The sequence below is a fragment of the Haemaphysalis longicornis genome, unplaced genomic scaffold (assembly GCF_048455015.1).
Source record: "Haemaphysalis longicornis isolate Haplotype H1 unplaced genomic scaffold, Haemaphysalis longicornis Haplotype H1 scaffold_8, whole genome shotgun sequence".
Taxonomy (NCBI): domain Eukaryota; kingdom Metazoa; phylum Arthropoda; class Arachnida; order Ixodida; family Ixodidae; genus Haemaphysalis; species Haemaphysalis longicornis.
Window position 1 is genome coordinate 185,906,314 of NW_027526445.1, and position 25,291 is coordinate 185,931,604.

A 25,291-nucleotide genomic window follows, 5' to 3' on the forward strand; every position below is an offset into this window, starting at 1 on the left:
AAAAAACGAACTTGGCAGAATGCTTTTCCTGAATCTGACTTCCAGAAAGACTTAGTAGCGATGAAGGACGCGGAATCAAGGAGTGCACGAAACAAAATGTTTTTCTAATTTTCGATTGGGCATAGTTCCTATCCGTATAAAGCTTGGAAGGACTAGACTCTTATTTTAGTGGACAGACATTGGGGTGTACGTTTTCCTGTTCTAGAAACCCATGTATTGACCGGAGACGGGTTTTCCTCAATATTTACCACTGCACCAAAAACTGAGTTATTTGGGAAAAGTAGATGAAACTCGGCGTAGTACAGAGTCGTGTTACCAGTAATTGTCGCATAATGTAACCAGAACCATCCCAGAACGACGACGAGTTACACGATCTGTGTTCAATGATGTAATTCTGACCCGAGTGAGGTTTTACCGTTGTAATACAGCCCTCTGGAGCTACCCACGTCACTTTCATATTGGTCAAAATACGGCGTCGAGGCTTTTGTTACTAAAGTCATGACTGGTATGAAATCGTCAGTAAACAGCGTCCCAGCATAACCTTGACATTCAGCGTCACGCAGATGACCCACCGATGATTGCTGCGATCCTATTTAGTCGCAAAATAGCGGAACTTGTGTGCCCACCACCGACTGGAAAACGGGCGAGTTACGACTTGCTTGGATGCCATTATAACATTGCAAGCATTCTTTCTTTCTCCGTCTCTCTCTCTCTATTTGTTTCTTTCGTTCTCTCTTTCCAGTTCTCTCTTCCTTCCTCTGTTCCTTCCTTTCGTTCTTTCGTCCTTCCGTTCTTTCTTTCCATTTCCTTTCGCTCCCATGCCCCTGTGTCCTAATCTGTCCACCGCAAGGACCGGAGTTATCAACCGTCCTCATTCTTCGCCCATTCTTCGGGCCGTTCCACTCCTCGCCGCACCTACAGCCAAGATGGCAGGGAAAGGGTAAGAGGGGACCGGCAACTTTGCTCTTTGAACCCCTATGCGACGTTAGGCGCTAGGCACGGCACCTAACGAGGGAACTTCCTCGCCTTTCGGTTTTCCCCGCATGACCCTTTGGCTCCACCCCGTGGCCACGCGTGTGACCACCACCTACGTGAGAAGCAAGCCTAAGTGCAACGCCCTCATTTCGCACACTACGACCGAGTTTGGGCGCTTCCTATTGGTCGCGACCCCGAAACGTCACGGTGGCCAGGCGTTGCGGGCCAATCCCTTGCCGAAAATAATTGGCAGAAGAAAGAAAAAGCGCGCAGGCTTATTCCGTCTGCTCTGGGTGAGTTGAACGAGTTGACCGAACTAAGGAGGCGCGGTCTTTCGTTAGACGCTTGGACCCTGCTTCCCGATATACAAACAGAAACACGGTGGCGGGAAAGCCCGTTTTTACGGCACACTCCGTTATAGGGAAACTTGCAGCGATAGGACACACCTGTGTTCTTTTCTTATTCTGTTCGTTCGGTTCACTGTAATGAGCTGTTCAAGCTCTCCTTATTACGTGTTCTTAATAACGTACGTACAGACACTACGCACGTAGTACTTCTTTATTACTTATTTCTTATACGTACGTTACCTTGGCAACGTCTCTTTTCTATTTACAACGTAGCGAGCCGTAACGTTAAAATAGTGAGTCTGTGTATATAAATTTAAATTACTGAGTTCGGGCGCCAAGCTAAGTCTCGGTTGTGAGATGCTCCATACGGAAGCTTCTGGATTGAATACCGAATCGGCAAGATGCGGATTAAAGCAAGCTTCAAGGTGTCCCTTAAAATGCCCTTAGTGTGTCATTCGCGTTTCCCAGCGTTAGCTGTGCGCATCTTGACGCAGTGAATTTTTCTCCGTAATATGGAGGTCGTAAAGTATCAGGGCTTATCTTTCGAGGACTTCTCCACTATTTTGCCCTCATGCATATTTTCCCTTTTGCTACTTACCCTACCGGCTTTTTTTTTACCCGTCTTTCGTAATAGCACAACAAACTGCTTGCGTACTGACGGTGCATATTTCTCGCGCAGTGTTCTCTACCACATCGCCAGATAACTGAACCGGACCACCGGCTACAAAGTTATCCTACCTTCCTTTGTTTACTGTCTCCGCATTCTGACGAGCATACGCAACTTTCCTCTGCTCGTCCGAACACGTGAAGACTACAGGGCGAACTTAGCTCTCCCTCTTCGCCCTCTTCCTCCAACCCCGCAACTTCCATTTTTGCAAACGCGTGCGTGGTTACTGTGGTGACACGTGTCCCCACTTCAGTAACACGCAGAAGAAAAAAATAAAACGCGCAATAAATCGAGGTGGGACATTAGGCGGCGAACGGGACCAGACGGCCATGAAGAAGCGTCTCTCGCGCGCCAACGCAATCACCCTCCTCCTCCTGCCCCCCGCGTTTTCTTTCTCCAACTCGTCTCTTCTACGGTCTGAACAGGCTGCAGGCTCTGCTGTTGTGTCCCGGCCGGTCTCTCGCGCACAGCCACCCCTGAGGGGGTGGGTCGGGACGGCGCGCTCTGCAAATGCGATTTGCGCGGCGCGCGGCTTCTAGCCCGAGCCGTAGCCAGGACGAAGCCGGAGCCGGAGCGCTCTCGCGTGGTCGCGCCGCTTTTCCTGCGCTGTTTCTACTTCTGCTGCCACTGCAAAAGCGCGGAAAGATGCCCGAGAGCGGCGGAGTGGGAGGGGGGTGCACCGGGACCAAATAGCGAAACCGACTCTCTCTCCCCCCCCCCCTTTCCCCTGCGCCCTCGGGAAGCGTGACTCAGCGAACCCTCTTTCAATTACCGCTTCGTTAGAGCGCGCAAATTGAGATCGCGCTCGCGTTCGCTTAGATGGGTCTTCCCTGCGCGGCGTCTGATTGGTCGACGCGGCGATAAGGGCGGGATCTGAGGGCGGAGCTTGGTCGGCGCGATTTGATTCCTCCCAGTTGTTTGCCTTTGTCTTTTTTTGTCTCGCTTCCTCTCACGAACGCTTTCGGCTTCGCCGAGAGAGGTCGATCGATGCCTTAACTTCAGACAGCTGAAACAGGGGCGGTTTTATCTTTTTGTTTTGCTATGACTGGAGGCGCCGCCGGGGTGCAGACGGAAGACGCTGCGAGTTCTTTCGTGCCGCCGTTAGAACTTTCATCTCAGCGCTTTGGGTCTACGCTGTTTTTGTGTTGTTTTATGGTAGTTCTGCTTCCCATAGCGCCAGCGTTCGCGCTCGCTCAGTGTTTTCCCGACTGCGTGTGTTGCGACGAGCCAACGTCGGCTCCTTGTGGAATGATAAACAATAGTATGGCAGGACCATCGCCTTTCCTGGCGCCCGTGGCGGTCCTAACACGTCGGCGATTTCCGGTGAATTGTAAATCGCGCCTCCAGCGGGAATAAAACTACGCGCGATCTCCTTTGCTGTATACACAGATCGCTTACGTCCACACTTTCGAGTCTCACTGCGCTCTCCAAACGTGGCGCGCTGCTTTGGAGAAACAACAAAATCAGCACCACGGAAAACTCGGTTGGGAAGGAAGCTGGTTCCGAATGCGTACTTGTAGAGCGAATTCTGTTTGATTGGATCTCTCCGCGGCAGGCGCTTGTCTAGCAGCTGCGGTGAAGACGAAACGACGCTGTCTTGTTTTTTCTTCTTCACAAATGAAAGTCTTGTAGCACCGACTTTGTTGGTTGCGCTAAGCAAACACTTGACTTAAATTAGCATTACATCGTTCTCTGTGGCGTCAGTGTCAGCTAGGCAATGATTTAGACGCGCAAAAATATTTGAAATCTGTAAGCAGGCTTTGTTTTAAGATCTGGCATTATTTACGTTGAACTCCGCAAGTTTAGTGCCAGCCTTCTTTCAATTTTTTTAGTGGCTGCCCTGGTAGTGTTCTAGTGGAACTTTTATTTTTTGTTTTGCCGTCGCAACTATCGAGCATGCCTGAGCTCTTGCTTTTTGTTGTTTGTACAATTTTTTTTACGCTGTCCGAAAAATTCGCTGACGTCGAGGGAATAGCGCGTCTTTATTTTCAGCAGCTCCTTTGCCGGCAAGCTGGCTTTGCCTCTGATGGAGGCATGGGGTAAGAAAGCCCACTTTAAGCTTTCAATGCGGGATTGCATTTCTTTTTTTTTTTTTTCGGGGCAACAAAGCCGACGTGAGCCTTCGTGATCATTACGCAGGTGGCACGATTTCCATCCATGAGCATCACTGAGCATCAATTTGCCGTCTCATCCGTGAGCATTATTTTTTCAAATCTTCGCTCAGTTTCGAAAAACGCGCCTTCCACAGAACCGCGAACCTGTAAAGTGAATCCAGAAACCTGCGGTCAAAGTACCAATTTGCGGCAAACGAACTCTCAAATAAAATCATGATTTACTGAACTCTGCGAGGTAGGATGACCACTGAAGCTGAGGAGATAGAGAATTTTGAACAAGGATTCGAAATCTTCACGGAAGCCTTGCTTCGGCTAGCCGTTCCACGACGTCACTCAATCTGGGTAGTTGGTCTGGAATCAGTTGCGTACGTATTCTTTCGTGATGGAGAATCAAGGCACGTCACATTTAGGCAAAAATAATTACTATCCCTTCCTGACGAAAATTGAATGAAGCAAGAAAGCTAAAAGTGCGTGCAACCTTCGCTGAAAGCGCGTCCAATCGATCGTCACACATCCAAAGACCCAAATCGCCAATGAAAAACAAACCCATGCGACTATTTTTCCCGCACTAAGTAAGCGGATCTTAGAACGACCTAAATGTGTACCAATACGTGGTTTATGAGATAACGGTATACTATTGCTCTCCTTTTTCGTGATCGATGCGTATATTCTCTTGTCTATAACCGTTCCTTTTTCGCAATTTCCAAGTAACTCTGCACAACAAAAAAAAAATCAAACCCTCTTTTTCGAAGAGAAAGATGAATAAAATGGGAATACTTCTCAAATGCAACCTGAGCCAAAGCCACAGTAAAAAGATCCAAACTTCCTAAATTCAACGCCAACGTGCACTTAACTCAGCCAAAGTGCAAAGCCAATGTACGAACCCGCCCCACCAATGTCCAAAGCCAAAGTCCTACTCTGCGTAGGGAATGTATTTCATAATCACCATCATCATCGATATCTGTCTGTACTGCCAAACTATCTGTTGCGTATTATGAGAGGCTCTTTAGGTGTGCAGAAACATCCAATTGTTATGTTATGGGGTGTATGATTGACATACCTTTTGTGAAATCCATGGTGTAAAGTTGGCTTCCCTGCTGTATGTTTTACTCGGACGTCAATGCCATGAGGGAGGCGTATAAAGCTTTGATTTAAAACTGAGAGATGTCAGCACTCACAGTGCCGGCATTACCCCTATTCTGGGCTATACTTTCACTTCGCTGTCCTCACTACATATACGATACGTTATAGAAAAAAAAAAAACTGCACCAGGACGGTTACTCCGCAAAGCATTCCTGTTTACAAATGTGGTACCAATAAGCGTCCTATGTTTCTGTAGCTCTTTGCCCTCGTTTGAAGAAAATATTGCCTCTTTTAGGTCGACCTTGAACATTTTATAGCGGAGCTGTTTATGGGTAGCGTTCCTTATATTTTTCTTGTCAGTTAACAAATCTGATGCAGCAAAAACACATTGCGGCAAAACCAACTTTATCGCGATTGCTCAGCACAAAGTGGTTGTAACTTTTGTTTCCTCGAAACTATCCTCACAACAATTATACAACAACTGGCGACTAAGGCGACTCTATCGTTACGCAAGATTTCATTTAATTGTAGCAATTAGCAGTGCAGTAGTAAACGTTGTAGAATTCTCGTCTGCTCAGAGTAAATGGGCTTCCGGAGGAGGGAAACAGGCCGCCCAATTTTGCCCGCTGGGATAACTCCCTAGTCCTTGCAAGTTTTATTACATAATCACAAACAGCGTAGTGTCTACCATTACTCAATGGTGAGTAAAATCCATACGTATACATTCTCTAACCATTCATACGTGCGACGTGTATTTTTGTAGCTTCGATGGTCACCGAGCTTCGCGGAGTAGAATGGCTCCATTTTTTTTTCGAACTCAAACACCGCTTACTGACTATTTTTAACCTAGAGGAATCCCGCAGTCCAGAGGAATGATGAAAAAAGATACAAACTTGTTCCTCAACTCCATTCCAACCCCTCACAAATGTTTTCTAAACAAAAAAAATAAAAAATTTAAAAAGCACATTTCGCACCGCAGAATGTCAGCATTGACGAAATAAAAATACCATAGATAATGTTATCAGTGTCTTAACTCCGTGTTAGCATTCAAGCCGTACAATTATATGGAACTGCAGGCTCCCCTCGAATCACACAGTCACATTTCTTCCACCGCCACATGCAACAGATACACAGAAGTCGCCTTTGCTCAGATACGGATAGAGCACACACATGCAACGCACATGCAACATGCTCACGGGATCTTCAAGACCCCTGTGTAGCAGGTGCGCAGAGACCCTATCCGTAGTACACGTACTCATTCAATGCGAGGCACTCGACACGACACCACACAAACACTTTTCCTAAATCTACAGACAACACATTCCACTCTTCCCATCGTTGTTTTTGGGTGACGATGCCATGGTTCCCGTTAAAAGTGTTTTTAAGTGTTTGTCAGATTTTAAGTTTTTAAACCTCATTTCCTATCATGCATAATCAACACTGGCCCTATACACCAGCCACCACCACTGTGTTCAACTGACCTTTCGTTCTTATTGAGCGCTTTTAGTGTTTTATACTTCACCCCTCATACGTAACCACTGATTTTGCGCTCTTTGCCCGAGTTGACCTTGCGCCATAAAAAACCATCATCATCATCATCATCATCAGTCACGTTCGTTGGCGGTAACTTGAAATCTATGGTTGGACGGAATCCCGTCTGGTCGGGGTGGGTCATGATACAACGAGGAATAACGAAATATACGAAATATATTTTTACAAAATACACGAAATATATTTTGGTCGGTGTTTTTATTCCTCGTTGTATCATGGCGGTAACTTTGATCGGCGTCCGCCAATTGCACAAAATGGTATTTATTTATTTATTTATTTATTTATTTATTTATTTATTTATTTGTTTATTTATTTATTTATTTATTTATTTATTTATTTATTTATCTGTTTGTTTGTTTGTCTGTTTGTTTGTTTGTTTGCTTGTTTGTTTGTTTGTTTGTTTGTTTGTTTGTTTGTTATAAGCACCTACATCACCCATAGGGCATTGTTGTAGGGGGATTACCTAGAAAAACAAATAATAAAAACAGCAAATTATAACCAAACAAAAATCATAACAGCATACAAGAGAAATCTAAACACTGACAGCACAGCGTTCTAAGGAACGTAGAAAACCGAATTCCAACGAAAGCAGTAACAATACATAGCCTAAAATAAACACCAACAACGAAAGAAAGTAAAGAATACACGGGGAATGTAACACGACAAATTAGTGGGTTATTTCATCAGCTCAAAATGCTCTTTCACTGACTGTTAAAAAATAGATTCTTAGATTGTTAAAATTTTTAAGGCATTCCAGTCATTAATAGAGTTGGAAAAGAAAGAGTATTAAAACACATTAAATTGACGGATATATTTCCTAATTTTATATATGTGATCTCGTCGTTCGGTCATATAACTAGGCGTCTTGAAATACCGTTCTCTTTTTATTCAACCCTTACCGTGGTACAGATATATTATCAATGAATTTAAATCTTTGAGCTTCCCGGCGGGCTCAAAGGGGTTCTCATCCCAAGGCCTGCGTAAATTCAGAGTTTCTTATTCTAAAATCATAATTGCCTGTTAGAAACCTCGCAGGCCTTTTTTTCACCCTCTCCAGCTTTACCTTCGGTACATTAGTGAAAGGGGCCCAGGCAACACATCAAAAGCTTTTTTAAAGTGAAAAAATACAGCGTCTAATTGTGCGGCTTGGTGGAATGATAACGCAATATCAGGTACAGGTGCCGTAAAAAGCAGTTGGAGCACGGGAGTGGTTTCCGCACACTAACGAAGCGCCACCAAACAAAGAGGAATTAAACAATTGTGAGAAGATTCATATCTTCATTCGTCGTGATTCGCAACTACAAATAGTTATTATCTCGGAAATGAGAAAAACGCATGGCCTGTATATACCTGACCATCAATAAATATAATTCGGTGAAGCAAGAAGGTGTGCTCTTTTGCCTGCTATAAAACATAAAATATATAAGGCGTTGTGCTGCTGAGCCCAAGGACGCGGGCCCAGAAACCTTCTACAGAGAGAGCGTGACACGATACCAGCCAAGACTGTCATCAGGGCCAGGACTAGAACAGCTCCGATGTTATAAAGTGCAATCCATCCTCAACCCGCCGCGGTGGCTCAGCGGCTAAGGCGTTGCGCTGCTGAGCACGAGGTCGCGGGTTCGATTCCCGGCCGCGGCGGCCGCTTTTCTGATGGAGGCGAAAAGCAAAAACGCCCGGTGTGTACGAGATTTCGGCGCACGACGTTAAAGATCCCCAGGTGGTCAAAATTAATCCGGAGCCCTCCACTACGGCGCGCCTCATCGCCTACGTTGCGTCGGCGCGTTAAACCCTACAATCAATCAAATCAAGTATATATCTGGCAATTCAAGGCTTATTACCACGGCGATTGGGAGTTACAGTTTTCTATGGGACATAAATGTTTCCGAAAGACAATAGTTTGTCTTTAAACAACCCTCCCAAACTGCTAATGCCATCCGAGCGGCAGCATTGAATAAACGACGGAAGGTATGTACCAAGTAACGCATTCGCTCGCCCGTCGACCAGATCTACAGCAGGAAGAGCGGCGGAGCATACTGGCTGAGGCCAAGAACCTAGTTGTTGTCAAGCCAAGAACCCACCTTCCGTTTGGGCAAGTATACGGGCCAATTTGGAGCGCTGAGGTTCCGAACACGAATTCTATTTAACGTCCCAAATTGAAGGCGTCAGTGTGAACCGGGCGTGTTAATCTCATTCACGATTGACGAATTGTGTTCCCGCTATCTCGCGGCAAGTACAGGGCCACGTTTTGTATCCGACGAGCGGGGGCCACGGTGGTTGAACAGGTGAAAGTACTCCGGAAATGCGACCAAGCGAAATCGTGTCTGGAGTGTATTCGGGTTGTTTACAACGCCTCATAGATGACGCCATAGCGGTGTTCATACGTGCGGTAGCTACGCTCCATAGTTCCCCGCACGGGGCACCTTGAGTAATCTTGGTGATGGTAATGGCGACACCGCGGACTCCGAGCCCCCAAACACAAGTTGCAACCTACCATGACGACGTATTTAGAGGTGGAGGGTAATTCGTCCTTATATTCCGAACCCGCGCCGCTGCTTCAAGTGCCAGTGGGTCGGGCACAGTACAACCTCTTGCCATGACAAAACAATCTGTGCGAAATGCGCCGCGCAGGACCACCCCGACAACTGTGATTCTGACACCCTCACATTTGCAAACTGCAGGGGCCCACATGCAGCCTACTTCAGCAAACGCGAGAGTATTCAGCGAGAAAATGAAATAATTGATGTGAATGTCACTGGAAGCATCTCCTTCCTAGAGGCGCGAAAGAGGTTCGCCTGTTTCCTTCTGGGGAAGTACGCCGACGCAACTCGCCAAGGTGTGGAGCGGCGTCTGGTTTCGGCAGGCACTCAGTACCAGGAGTCAGACTTTGTCCCGCCGCCGCCCCACCCTGATTTTCCTCAGGCATTCCAACCCGTCACCACACCGTTTGCTGAAGCAGTAGTGGTTGTGGTTCCAACCGTCTCCACCGGGAACGGTGCCGCCAGTACATTGGAGGGTGCTGAGGGGATGGACACCGGGGGCCCCGCATCGGCTCCCACCCCCGCCGCACCACCCGTGCAACCTGTGGCGTTCCTGACACCCTCGGCGGTGTCGGCTCAAACGAAGGGCAACCGAACGGGTGCCAATACCAGGGGGCCCGGTCCGTCGGGCACCCCTCTGACATCTGACGAGGAGATGGATATCGGGCAGTTCCTGCCTAACACGCAGCGCAAGGAGCGGACTCCAACGTCCAAGCCAACAGAGAGGCCAAAAAAGCCCCTTTCTAGAGTACAAGGGCCGCAAATTATCCTTTTAATTCGACCCTTCATGATGCATCCTCACGGCAGCTCTTTTTAAACCGTCCATCTATTTCTTCCAAGCTTCTGAGCTAGCAGTGTCATTTTTACACATCCACAAGACACCCATCATTGATTTTATTGCACCATGGCAACTCAGCTGTTTCTTGTGACCTGTCCTTTGTGAAATTCGACAAAAACATGGCGCCAAGGGCAGCTTGATGCAGCATTTCCTCTTCCTGCAGGAGAAGCACCAGTGTGCAGAGTTTTACTGCGACGCATCAAAGACAGCTGATGCTGTGTCTTCTGCTGCGCACAGACCGAACTTTAACGTGGGTAAAAGAATGAACTCGTCCAAGAGCATTTTTACGGATGAAGCACACGGCATGTACTTGTTTTACATCACATTGTCCAACATCAAATTTTAAAGTCCATACTGTATAGGGATTCTCAGCGCTGTACGTGCACGTCCAGAAAAAGTTCAAAAAGTTATGCAATCAATGTTGTTTTTAAGGCCCTCATGTCGGCATACGCCTGAAGTCTCGAGATAACAATATGTTGGGTTTCTGGCCACTGTGGGATAGCCGAAAACGAAACCATTGATCTAATGGCCACGGCTGCTACAGTCTTGAATGCAGTGGACATAGCAACAGTGCCGTGCACTGACATGAAGCCGCACATCAGACACCAACTTCGCAACACACGGCAAACACACTGAAGTGAACAGACAGATAACACGTTACACGTAATAAAACCGCACTTGGGACCATGCATTATGACACACGCAACAGATACACAGAAGTTGCCCTTGCTAGGCTACGGACAGGGCTCACACATGTCACACACTCATATCCTCAAGACCTCTGTGTAGCAGGTGTGGAGAGGCCCTATCTGTAATTCACATACTCATTTAATGCAAGGCATTTGACACAACAAATCCCACTACACCCAGCGTTTTTTCTGTCTGATGATCCCATGTTTTCTGTCAAGCGCGTTTCTAAATATTTAGCAGAAAAATGTTTAGACCTAATTTCATACCACGCATGATCAGTTCCTGGCCCTATACACCAGCCATGCTCGTTGTCGTTTTCTGATTTTACTTTTGTTCTTGCTGACTGATTTTAGTGTTTACGTTTTCCCCTCTCATATACAACCAGTGTTTTGGCCCTCTTTTCCCCAGTTGGCCTAGCGCCATTAACATCCAGCCATCATCATCACCAACTACGTTCAAGGTTCAAACACAGCGACCATTAAGGACAATAAATGAAGGAAGCCCACACTAACGTGTAAGACTTGATGGTAGCGAAGCTGTACAGTGCGCGTCATGCTTGTCTACGGCAAGCGAAAGGGCCAGCATGCTGGCGACATCTGCTGATAGCTGCTGGGTTGGAGAGAGCTTGCCATTGCGCGTTCGCTGATCTCGGACAGGGTCAGGTGGGTCGTCGTTTCGCGTGTTCCACTCCAATTTGCAGGCGCTACCACTTTCGAGGGACGCTTGTCTTCTTGCACTGTGCCTGCGGTGAGCGTTGCGTAGCCAGGTAGGCGCGTCGCTCGATGCGGTCCATTATCAGTGCAGACAATTGCGCAATCACACAGAAATACCTGCGCTAATCTTCTGAATCTCACGTTTATCAAACAAAAAATTACTCCCACCTCCCCTCGCGGGAACCCCTGAGTAGATGCGACGCATAGGGGATTCCGTTGTTTCCGTTAGGTTGATTCTCCCATCGCGTGAAACGTGCCGTGAACCCCCTGCCGCGGCTATGACGCAACGTGGCGCGGCTATGACGCAACACAATCCACTTTAATCCAAACCAATCCGATCCAATCCAATCCAATCCAAGTCAAGCCAAGCTAAGCCAAGCCAAGCCAAGCCAAGCCAATCGAATCCAATCCAATGACCCTCGCGAGAGAGTGTTCGCTATTGGAGAGGAGAGGGGGTGAGCGGCGGAGAGCGCAGCTCGCGCGGCGAGGAGAATGGGGGAGGGGTGGAGACGGACAACAACAACGCCGTATGGAGGGACAAGGCGAGTGAATGAGATGCAGTCGCATCTAAAAGCACGCAACAAAAATGCACTGCAGCGCTTCCCGTAAACCTTTCGTGCGATTAAGTAACGGCTGCGTTCACAACGGATCGCGTCAAAGAACGCTTTTATCCCCCGTGTCACAGCCTGCTACTGGAACTGCTAGAGTTCCTGTATATGCTCCCTACTGGAGCTCCCGTAGGGAGCATATACAGGAACTCTAGGAACTGCAGAGCAGAAGCGCCCCTCGTGGATGGTGGCGTCTGTAAATTTGAGTGACTAATGGTAAAAGATACCGGTCAGAGCCTGTTCGAGATCCGTGCACGTGCAATGGCCGCGGGATATCTCCAGCCGAGTAGCTATCAACAGATGTCGCCAGCATGCTCCGAAGCCTCGCGCTCGCTTGCCCTAGACAAGCCTTACGCGCACTGTACGCAACCTTCGCGCCCATCAAGACGATTTAAGTCCAGGATTGCAGCCGATTTGCTTCTTCGCTGCCGCAACGACCTTTACTCCATCATTGTTGCTATAAGGGCGAGCTTCCTTCATTTTTTTTTTTTTTTTGAAGTGATAATCATTGGAAATCACCTCGGAGGGGCGTACGCTATGACCTGTGTGTTACGTTCGATAATCATTAGAAATCACCTCGGAGGGGCGTACGCTACGACCTGTGTGTTACGTTCCGAGCAAGCGTTACCACGATTACGGCACATGCGGAGGAGGAGGAGGAGGAATAACATTTATTTTTCTAAGGGAAAGGGGAGGGAGAAAGGAGAGTGGGTGGTGGCCTTAGTCCAGGCCGCCTTCAGGCCCCCCAGCAGATGCGGGAATTTTTTTGTTGTTGTTGTTTTTTGCCAATCGCGACCAATCTTCATAATTTGGCATGCCTGGCCTGAAAAACGTGCGCAGGGGACGCTGTGCAGTAGTCGCGAGGCACGCACAAACGAGCTGTAGTCATTTTCTTGGTTTTGTTAACTGTCGAATGGTCGCCGCGAGGCTCGCGCTCACGCACCTGCGCGCGCTAGGCAATTTCTTGGTGCTTTTAACTTCGGACACGAAAAATTGCGATTTACTAAACAGCTTTGCTGTTAAAATTACCCAGAACTTTATAGCCTATAAAGCAGCGGCGGCCGAGTGCCATGTTATTTGGCCCTATCGCTAAGCTGGGAGCGTGCTCATCATGGAGACACGACGTCGCCTTCAAGAAAAGCGTTTACGTCGGGATGCGAGCACCCACGCACAAAAATAAATGTTCGACGCCTTCACGAACACTTCAAGACCGAAACAGAAAGGAAGACGCGGTGCAAGCCTTGCAGATACTGTAGTTCTTTGAAGCAAAATGTTCTCTCTCTCTCTCTCTCTCTCTCTTTGAAAATTTCAGGTGAGAGAAATTGTGCACAGTGTATGGTGGTTTTCTTCAACAGCAGAGCTGTTCAAGCTTTTAGTTCCGCTGTCCAGCGTTACCAGAGAAAAATACCAAGAAAAAATACCGAGTCACGTGAGCGTGCGCCTCGTGAGGAGCAATAAGGAGCTTGCAGAAATACCAAGAAACACACCGAGGGCTTGTGAGGGTGCGTCTCGTGAGGAGCATCCGGCGTTGGCCAGCTCCACTTTCGAGAACACTCTGCCCAGCGTTCGAGGCGTGATCTCTCGCGCGCTGTTCTCGCCGGTTCACGTGCGTTCGCGCCATAGAGTTTCATACTAATATACACTAGAGGGAAATCTGGCGCCACTGTCTACGGGAGCCGCGCTTCGGCGAGCGTTCCGTCATGTACCGGGCAGGCACGTTCCACTTGTCCTTGGCATGGCTCAGGAACAGGCTGAAAAGTTGGCTGTGGCTGCAAAAAGCAACAATATTACTGTACAAGGTTCATCAAATTTGTTTTGTTATCATAAAATTGAACCTCCAGAAAAAGTAATTTGCTGTGATTATGTAGAAGCTTCATGCACGATGAACAAGAACAAGATGTTACCCTTTTTTGTTGATTTTCGCTTCGAGACAAAAAAGAAGCCATATGGCTATTTAAGCCAAGTAGGCGAGGAACGTTGCCAATGGCGCCGCCCTCGGCGGCCCGCGACTGCAACGACATATTTCCCTCTAGTATATATTAGTATGAAACTTTATGGTTCGCGCCTGCAGAAGTTGGGAGCACAGACACCGGGTTCGCTCTACAGACGCTGATTTTGTGAAGCAGGTTGCCGCGGATTGCATCGCGTGCTAACGAGGTCTACTTTGGGAGAGATGTGAACGGCTGCGGACAAAACCGTTCGGGCCTGTCAATCATGGAGAACCCTCAGCCGCAATTTCGGAAGTCCGTGTGAGGTGCAACAGCCGGGTCTCCGACGAAGGCAGATGGGCCGCCAGCTACGCTGTTCCTCCAGGCTGGCACCACTGGTGCAAGCTGTGATAATTTCGTTTCTTTTTGAAGCCTCTGTACGTAGCTGCGACTACCGCGCAGCCGAAAATTCCAGTGACACGGGAACAGGCCGGGCAAACTGAACCACAATAACGACATTCGACAAGCTGTAGGTGGTGCCAGTGGTTTGGCCGGCCTCCACTTTTCCTATGACGCACAGTGCGCAGATACCCTCTGTTGCACAACGACGTAAACCATTGCAGGCTGAGTGCGTATCAGGGCAAGAAACACCCCGCACAGCAAGGACGTCTTGGGTGCCTTATCTATCATTTATTACCTTGGCGAGGCCGTTTCTGTTTCGTAACACAGCCGGAATATGGAACGAAGAGATCCGTCAGCCTTTAAGAGAATACGCCGAAGTGGCTTTCGAAACGCCCCTTGACCCATGCTCTCGCGCTTTAAAATTTCAGCGCACCGCGGGACTCCGGTCGATATCCCAGCAGCTCGGGACGATCGAACCGGCTATGGCGGCTGTAGCGCTCCCTCCAAGATGGCGACCGCCTGGCGACTGTGAACGTGAACGACGCGTGGATCCCCGCCAACACGTCGTCGCTGTGTGCCCGGAGGAACAGAAAAAGAAACCTTCTGCAAGCAGAAACGAGTGAAGGTATCTTTTGTTCGAACCCCATTTTTCTAAGTGTTTTTCTCTTGGTTTAAACCTCCTTAACCTTTCGCATTTCTCAGTGTTGGGTGTTTATTAGTTGTCGCGTAATTCCTTCCTTCCCTCTTAGCTTGCCGACAAAATTTCGCAAGAACACCGTCCTGGTTTTTCCTCTGTGCACTTGTTTTTGTTACCATGGGAGAGAGAACAGAAACACGGCATCTCTATTTCAGCCCGGAGCTATGACTTCAGAGGGCAAATATAAACTGGAGAAGTGCCTGACTGTGCTGAACAACTATGTTATATTTATTGTTCTCTCTGTTAAGAAACAAGACAGTGAGTCGAAGTTAAACGGGATAGAGAAGAGGCTGTAGCCGAATCAAGTCTACTCAGCGGGCGTAAGCTCGATCGATGATAAAAAAGGCTGAAATCCAAAAAAAAAAAAAAGGGAGAAGAGAGAACATGGTTGCGCCTGTACAGCGCCTTCGGCGCAGAGCTCCGGAGCCGAGAGGTGAAAGCACACACCTGCGGCAGATGCTGCGGCGGAGGCGACGCTCCATCCCCCGCATCCCGTTTCTCCTCCTCCGCCGCTTCCTTTTCAACTCTCCCGCTCGGCGGAGCAGCAGCAGCAGGGGTGCCATTAGTGCGGCCGGGGGCGTGGCCCCCCGCTGCGCCCATCTGACGGCCGCCATGCAAATGAACCACTTGTCGCCGCTCCTTTTCGCGGGCCCCGGAGGAGCCGGCCGGACGGCGGACAGCGCGCAGCTGTCGCCGCCCTCCGGAATGCCGCTGCCCGCGCCGCCGCGCTGCGCCGCCACCCTCCCGGCCATGGTGCTGCCCGGTGTTGCTGCGGGGCCGATCACGCCCCGAGCGGCACCGACGCGTCGTCGCTCGCGAGGCCGCCACCACCCGACGGCCACCCCCCCACCCCGAGGGACCTGCCTGAAGTGAGTGGTGTGAGTGTGTGTTTGTGCCATGCTACGTGCGGGAGAGGCGCCGGCTAAACCTGCCACCGGGGGTCAGTGCATTCAAGGAGCTCCCTTTTGCCGAGACGATCCGCCGCTCTGGGCGTTTTGTGTGGCTACCGCGTTTAATCGGTTGCTAGCTCGACGTGTAATGACAGCGGGCGTAGCGAAGGCACCGACATAGCTTCTAAGCGAAACGTGAAGCGGTTTGTTACCTCTGTTTTTTGAAAGCGTCAAAAGTACTTCCTTTTTCCTAGCATTAGGTCACGCTTCCCCTTCGTTGGCGTGACTCTTGCAAGAGCTGAATCGGCAAGTTTTCAGTTTTTGATAACCGACGATATGCGATGATATGTAGCTTCGAAGCTGTAGGCCCTGTGCTCCGAAATATTTGGGCACGTGGCAAGCGTCCTGCTGCGGTAACTACACATCAGGCATCTAGTCGCGTTGCTCCGCAATGCGTTTTCGCCTAGCTATAATAGTGTACACCACCCTTAGTGAGTCTGCGTGCCAAGCTTCCCTGTTGCACTTACGTGAGCCGCAGTAAAGCCACAGCATGAAAGAAATGACGTTGTCTCGCAATTCTGCTTCTGTCGCTGTTGTCTCTGTTTTCCTAATTTGTACGATGCGCCTAACATAATGACAACTGCGCTTAAACTCACGCCTGTGCGAACCTACCATGTTTCCGAGTAACCAGAGTGTTAGCTCGTGGTGCAGCATGGTTGGAAAAGGCAGTATCTTGCCGCGGAGACTCGCCCAATCTTCTTATCGTGTCTGTTCTTATTTTGAGAAACGGAGGTGCTCAATCGTGGCCCTAAAATAACATTTCTCGCAAACAAAAAACAGATAATATGATAAAACACAGAGCAGCACGTATGAAACTAGGCAACTTTCATCTCTACGGAAAGAACTGTGCAAGCGCTCATTGTGAATTGGGTAAATTTTTTTTTGCACAAAATAGGTTAATATATATACCAGACCACACGTGCACAATACAAGTATTACTTGAAATTCAGTCTGTACCTGCCACAGGGACAACCAAAACACTCCGGCACCGTAAACTCCGGCACCCGCCCTCACTCCCGCAGCCAGTCATGTTAGAAAGAGGGTTTACTCCCTAGTTTGCGTCAATTACTCCTACCTGATGCATGCAGGGAAACTTATAAGTATATGCCGTCACTCTTTTGTTTTTCCTGTGGACCACCACTGGAACTTCCAAGTGGTTTATTTCTCTCTAGCGGGACGGGAGTTATACGCCGGTTAACACGGTATGCGCATTCGTACCCTTCTGCTCACCCTGGCCCCCAAAAGGGACCTGTCCCTCAACACCCTGTTCGGTGGGCGTCATCATCCTTCTGTCTGTAACTGCCGCCCTGGATACATCCCCCTCCCGACACCCTCCCCTCCACTGCCCCCCTCCCCACCGCCATTCCTTCGACTGCGCGTCCGGTGACCGTAACTTTGATGGCCACCTTCCCCCCGCCTGTCAGCCTTCCCTCCCCATCAAAAAGCACGCCCGCATTACGCCTAATGTGTCGGCTCCCCTTTTGGGCACCGCGCTTCTGCGCCGCCTTTGATTCGCGGGCGCTGTGGTCGGTGGTCGTGAACGCGTTTCACTTAGTTCCCGGCGCTTTGCTAAGTGAGGCGACACGGAGGGGGAGATGAGAGTGGAGACATCAAACGCGAGTCTTTCATGCTGCCGTGTGTGGGTTATTAGGGTGCAAGCGCACCTGCGCCCGTGTCTTGTACGGCGTGTAGGTATATGAGCACGCGATGAATTGGCTGAGGGCGGCTGTTAGGAACTGGGGATGAGAAAAGAAACGTGTTTCAAAGCCAGACTTTGTACTTCAGCGCGTAGGAGATCCGACTGCTTGCTTGCCCTGGCATTGGTTCCAAAAATTATATGCCTCACTGCATTTAAAAAGTTCAACAACAGCGGTTATTTTTGTCTTAGATATATTTCATTTGAAAATAGATTGATTTGCTCTATTTACGATGTTATACCTGCTCTTTCTTCGGCGATCAAATATCACCTCACTGAGTATAACGTACCTGGATTTATTTATTTATTTATTTATTTATTTATTTATTTATTTATTTATTTATTTATTTATTTATTTATTTATTTATTTATTTATTTATTTATTTATTTATTTATTTATTTATTTATTTATTTATTTATTTATTTATTTATTTATTTATTTATTTATTTATTTATTTATTTATTTATTTATTTATTTATTTATTTATTTATTTATTTATTTATTTATTTATTTATTTATTTATTTATTAGAATGCCCTCAAGGCCCATAGGGTGGTACAGAACGAATAGGTAACAGCATTTTATAGCATAGAAAGGAAAAAAAAGCAAGAAAACTCAGAAGCATAGAGACACAAAAACAACAGAAATCAACTAAAAAAGGAATGGTTATGAAGAAAGCAAACAAGCAAACAAAAGACAACAGAAAACAAACACTGCATGTAGTTACAACAAGTTCTAAGTAGTCCCAGTCTTAAACAATGAAGGGTCTTGAATGGTTACGGTGGAAGAGGGTATGTAGTTCCATTCGGCACAGGTTCTCGGTAAAAATGCAGCTGAAAATGATTTCGTACGGCAAGAAGGACTGGCACCCTTATGCCCCTGATCAATGCCTGTAAGTGGCATGATGGTTGTTAATTAAGGTCTCGCCTCATCGATGAGTTGTGAAAGAATGCCTTATGAAAAATAAAAATGAAGTCGCAACAATTCCCTCCGGACAGTTAAACCTAATAGTTCAAGGTTGCTTTATTTGCTTTATTTGCTTTATCACCACAAATTTCGAATCGACACCAGCGCATACATCTCCCCGTTCATTCGTCGGCAGACACGCTCGCACCACCCGAAAAAAGTCAGCGATTACGCATGCAAAACTAAATCTTACCAAAATTATTTTTCCCCGAACAGCACGCGAATGAAACCTGTCGCCTGCACATGTTGTACAATGCCCGGATGTTTCATCATTTATGCGTGAGCTCCCAAACCCACCGAAATGTTGATTTGCGCTTGAATGATGTACTTTTTTTTTCTTTGTTGTGCTGCTTCCTTTCGTTGTACCGCCCACTCCTCCTTAAAGCCTTGCCGCAAGGCTAGCAGTACCTGTTTAAATAAATAAATAAAATAAATAAATAAATAAGGTTAGAATTCATTTGGGGTAAGCTCGCAGTTCGGGAATAATTAGAAGAAATAAAACGAGCTGAGCGGTTCTGAACGAATTCTACCGCGGTGATTACAGTGTGGTGCATGCGATCCCATATTGCGAAGGGTGGATTAGTGACCGGTACAGTAGAATTTTGAGGGACAGTGGAGCATGAGAAATGTTGCGGTGCAAGTAGACCAGCGATCGATTAGCATTATTGCAGAGTTAGGTATTATGTGTGTGCCAAGTTAGGTTATTGGTAATGGAAACGCCGAGGCACTTATATGGACAGATATGCCGGAGGGGGACTGAGTAAATGCTATAGGTAAAGGCAGGCGAAATAGATCGCCGGGTTTCTGGCATGCACTTCGATTTGATAAGAGGTGAGAGTCACGAGCCATTTATTACGCCAGGTTGAGACAGTCTTGAGGTCAGCCTGTTGGAGTATGGTACCTGGTTCGTTTGTTATTTCGTGGTAAAGGACACAACCGTCTGCAAATAGCCTTATAGAGGCCTTTTCGGGGAGGTCATTAATAAATATCAGGAAAAGTAAAAGGCCTAGAACGGAACCTTGCGGGACGCTAGATGTTACGTCAGAAAGAGGTGAGTCATAGTCATTAGTTCTTACAAACTGAGTACGATTAATCAAAGAAGCATTGAATCCGTTTAAGTATCTTTGGGTCAACGTTTGACGTAATAATTTTTAGGAGAAGTAACTGGTGAGGTAATGTATCGAATGCTTTTTGAAAGTCAAGAAAAATGAAGTGTACAAGTGAGCCGCGATTTAAACGTGATGCTGATGGTATACAAAGCTTATGCTACGTTATGCTGATGCTGCAAAGCTGAAGCTGATACAACGGGGCATAAAAACACCGACCCCAAAAAATATATTTCGTAAAATAAAAGACATTTCGGCTCCCACACGAGAGCCTTGTTCACAATCTCCCAAGGCTCCCGTGTGGGTACCGAAACGTCTTTTATTTTACGAAACATATTTTTGGTCGGTGTTTTTATCCCCGTTGTATCATAACCCACCCCGACCAAACGGGCTTCCGTCCAACCATAGATTTCATAATGCTGAAGCTGTTACGTAGTTTACCCACATCGGTTGAAAAGATTGTGCTTCTTTGCTTATTCTGCGTGGACTACTTTTACAAAATGCTGGCACCTTCGGTCGACTAGTAACCTGGATGCTTCGCTGCTGGACGAAGCATCGTACCCTCAAAGGATGTAGGCTGATATTAAAGGAACCGCAAGAAAAACTCACGCACGACCTAAATGTATCTCCCACATTAGGTGCCAGATTTGAAGCGGCTTAATCGGAGAGGATTTAAATAAGCTTGTAGGACTTGCAAAAAAATATGTAGAGACCTTTTCCAACCGCTTTTCTAACTTTTACATCCATTCTGTATGAAGTACACCTTTTACGGCCATTCCAGTCTGGTCAAGCGCATTAACCGTTCAATCATCAGTAATTGCCTCATGCTGCACGTTATATTTTGCCGTGGAGTGTCTCTGAATAATTTGCCCAGACCTTTTGCTGCCGGCGCAGGGTCTGGCGTGGTTATGCTATCTTACCTTAGAGCGTAGAGTACACCTGTCATTGCCGGCATCAAGCTTCGCCTGTCTATCGTGTTTATCGACAATACTCCTTATATTAATAAATTTTCTGCGATAACTTTATGCTTTCTTATTGCTTTATGCAATATTTTTGGTACTCCTAAAAATAAAACACGAAGCGTCCGTTTTATGCATTGCGGTTTTTATAGTTAACCCCTTAAGTGCTTTATTTTTTTTAGAATTTCCCGACCAAAAGTGCCTATTTTTTTTATTGCTGATTTCGAATCTGATTGTACTAAAAAGTAGCTAGTTGATGTTGAAAAAATATTTGTACCCCACAGTTAGTCAAATCAACACAATAAAATTTATTTCTGAAGAATACATAGGAAACCAGGTACCTGCTGCTAACAAAATTAAAAACTTTATAAATAGAACAGTTGCAGATGCCACATCTTTCTTCACTTGTGTAGGCTAAGCACCTTTGCAATAGCAGGAGTGCAAGGAATACCCACATCTCTTCCTTTGTCACTGGTACCCATTTTTTGAGGCGGGAGTGATCACTGGGAGGAAAGCATTTCAACTTTTCAGCCGCTTTGCGATCGGTTTTGTCTACCACATATTATATAATTTCATCGTCTAGAAACTGCTGAATATATTTTATAATGTCACCCGGCGATGACAATATGAAAGTCTTGCCTGGAATGGCCAAGAATGGAAAGCGATGAGCCTTCAAAGGAGGATTGTCCACATAAAGCAGGATCCACTCGCGAGCAGTGGCGATGTTCGCTTCCCCGCTGTCTTTGTCATCACCGGAGGAGCTGCTCAATTCACCGTCATCGCTGTCTTCACTTCCAGAGACAAGATAAACATCTGTATCCGAATCAGCATCACTTGAAGAAGATGACGAAAATGAACAGCTTCTTTTTCTAGTTGACGGGCCAGCTATGCATGGCTCGGCGCCACCGCACGCCATATTTTCATACAAAAAGCGCGCCTTGCCGCAGGAGAAAACTAATTCGTCGAGTAAATGCTGCCATCTAGTGGATGGCACGCAATATAAGCCGCAGACGAGCGCTTCTCGTCCTGAACAGTATAGGGCAGTACCTATTCCGCTAAGACGAGCTCTGCTCGTCCAAAGCAGTTTGGTGACAGTTTGGGCAGGACGAGCTCTGCTCGTCCAAAGCACTTAAGGGTTATTCTGCGTGGACTACTTTTACAAAATGCTGGCACCTTCGGTCGACTAGTAACCTGGATGCTTCGCTGCTGGACGAAGCATCGTACCCTCAAAGGATGTAGGCTGATATTAAAGGAACCGCAAGAAAAACTCACGCACGACCTAAATGTATCTCCCACATTAGGTGCCAGATTTGAAGCGGCTTAATCGGAGAGGATTTAAATAAGCTTGTAGGACTTGCAAAAAAATATGTAGAGACCTTTTCCAACCGCTTTTCTAACTTTTACATCCATTCTGTATGAAGTACACCTTTTACGGCCATTCCAGTCTGGTCAAGCGCATTAACCGTTCAATCATCAGTAATTGCCTCATGCTGCACGTTATATTTTGCCGTGGAGTGTCTCTGAATAATTTGCCCAGACCTTTTGCTGCCGGCGCAGGGTCTGGCGTGGTTATGCTATCTTACCTTAGAGCGTAGAGTACACCTGTCATTGCCGGCATCAAGCTTCGCCTGTCTATCGTGTTTATCGACAATACTCCTTATATTAATAAATTTTCTGCGATAACTTTATGCTTTCTTATTGCTTTATGCAATATTTTTGGTACTCCTAAAAATAAAACACGAAGCGTCCGTTTTATGCATTGCGGTTTTTATAGTTAAAAGCGCCCAAATTTATAACCTCTCTTCGCAGTATAAATTTTAAGCGGCAGCTCCTGCAGAAATCGGCTCCAGCAAATTTCTGCCTAGTTCACAGCACCGAACGTTTGAGTAATTTTAAAGACGACAGTCTTTCTCGGGCTACTTAAAGGGGCCCTGAAAGGCATTTTGAGCACACTAAATGAACTAGCGCAATCGCTAGATTGGGTCGCCAACGTCACCTGTGCCAAGTATTACTCTTTTACGCGCAGCGGAAAGCTCACACTTTTGTTGCAAAGTTTGTCGCTTTTTTCTCACCCTTTCCTTCGTGTTTTTGGACGCCGCCATCTTCACATGTCTACATCATCGATTCCCAGGTGTTCGTCATGAGCTAGACATCCTGCTATTGGGCGACTTTTTCACGCACTTCCGGCAAAGAGATGAGTCGTCTGCTCAGCGTCGGCTCGCCGGCTGATCTGCCAGCGGAGTGCCGGAGTGCTTTGACATTTTACGACAAACGAAACAAGTGTAAACAAACGCTTAACCGTTTGTATTGAATGCAACACGGCCATAACACGACGTGGATTTTATCTTAGGTGAGTACGTACCATAAAGAAAGTCCCGTGGCACTTCTTTGGTGCAATCGCAGAGAACGCCCTGAGCCGAATGCCCGGGTTTGACGCGTACATTTTATTCAACTTCAAAACAATCCAGAGATGCGTTTCGAACGAACGCAACGTCACAACATGCGTTGCAAGTCTGAACCGCGATTGACAGACGATGAGTTGCCTCCTCCTGCCCGTCGTAAATTCGGCACTCACCTCACACCCGGTTTGCGGGGACGAGCAGCAAGTCACAACTCTGGCGCGCAAGCGAGAAGGCTTTTAGCCAGGCACACTGCACATACCCCATGCGAGGTTGAGTGGTACGTCGTTCGAGAAAGATAATCCAGACCATGGGAAGCACTATCCACCCGCAGAAGTACAATGTCGCATTTCATCGCGAAACGAACGCGTCCACAACACACAGGAGGCGATGCACACACACACACACAGCTTCGGTCGCTGCATTGGCTTAGCTGCAAGCTTCGTTCGGACAATCAGCGATGCTACGACGATACAGAGCTGCGTGAGGACGACGTGCTAACCACTTCACGTATTTAAAAACACAGGGGCAAAGAACTAGGTTCATCGGAAGCAAAAGATCTTTCCTCCATTATAGTGCCTGAAATATACTGGCTAGTGTGCCGAGGGCGGGCTCCAGGCGGGCGCCGGGAGCGATGTACGCGGCCGTCTGCCGCTTGGGGCGCTGCCGTGCGGGAGTGTGCGCGTTCATCCGGCCCGAGCAGATCGCGCGGTTACCTCCGAGCTGCGTAGCAGACGGCAGCGGCAGAACATTCCATTCCCGCTTGCGACGAAAGCGAGCGAAAGCGACGGGAATTCTGTCGCGCAACCAAAATTTGTCCCGACCATTCGACAAAAACGATCGTCGCGCGACAAAGCGACGGAATTCCTGCCGCTCTCACTCGCTTTCGTCGCAAGTGCGAACGGGCCTTTATGCGCAATCTTCGCCCCACATAAAACAAGCTCTTGCTTGTCGCCTGAGCATACGGTTGATGTCTGACTACGTTACACTGTGCTTGCCAGTGTATTTAAACGATGTCACTAGGTTTGAAACGTACGCGCTCGGCGTGCAGCTTTGTAAACGCAAGCGTTCACATACGCACGCTATTTTGCTGCTAATAGAGTTTTAGTACAGCGTTTGTGGCCTTTGCATACGCTAAACGCTAAATTTTTGCGTCCCGCTATGCGACACCGCGATGGGAGTTTTAGTAGAGCGTCTCATCAGTTTTGCGTAGCGACACACTAATGCATACGGCGCCATCTGTCAAATGTTTTCCGAAATGTCTCGCCGGCTGATCTGCTAGCGGAGTGCCGGAGTGTTTGGACATTTTACGACTATCCAAACAAGTGCAAACAAACGCTTTCCCGTCAGTGTTGAATGCAACACATGGGTGCAGCTTGCCAGAACACGGGTTCTCGCTGATCGAGTGCAGCGTTGGTTTGCTCTTCGCCTTCACGTTCATCGCCGCTGATAAAGCGATCCGATCCGGCGCGTTTTGTGCACGGGTTCTGTGTCGGTTGAAAATGTTTTTTTTCACATGCCGCCGGTAGTAGGAATTACAACCACCGCAAAATAACACCCGGCACCAGCGGGGCCACATCTGAGACCGCGCTTTTTGGATAAACAGTGCGCGGTGCACCAAAGGGAACGAGCGCACGATTCTCCCCACGCGGCTGCGAGTTCGCCGCCGATACCAACTGCAGCTACGTTCACCGCGAAAGGGCAAGGCCAGGCCGCACACATGCGGCCAGGTCATTCGTTCGCTTTTCCAGCCTGTGTCCATGGTGTCTACAGAGATGAAAAAGCCGAAAGAGCTGGCCCGTAGCAGACGGCAGTCTGTGGGAGCGCAATAGCGGAAGTACGTCACCGCTGAGGAGCGGAGCATCATGGGAGGGGAGGCCAACAGCGAAGAAACAGTTGAAAGGAGGAGGAAATACGGCGCGACGATAATTCGCGGTTTTTGATTTACGATTTCTCAGCTAATACTCATCGCTTTAACAAAATTCTTGCAGGAGGAGATTGCTAATACATTGCTTTATTTGGTTACATGTACATCCATGCATCGGCGGAAGGCATTTCAGGACTC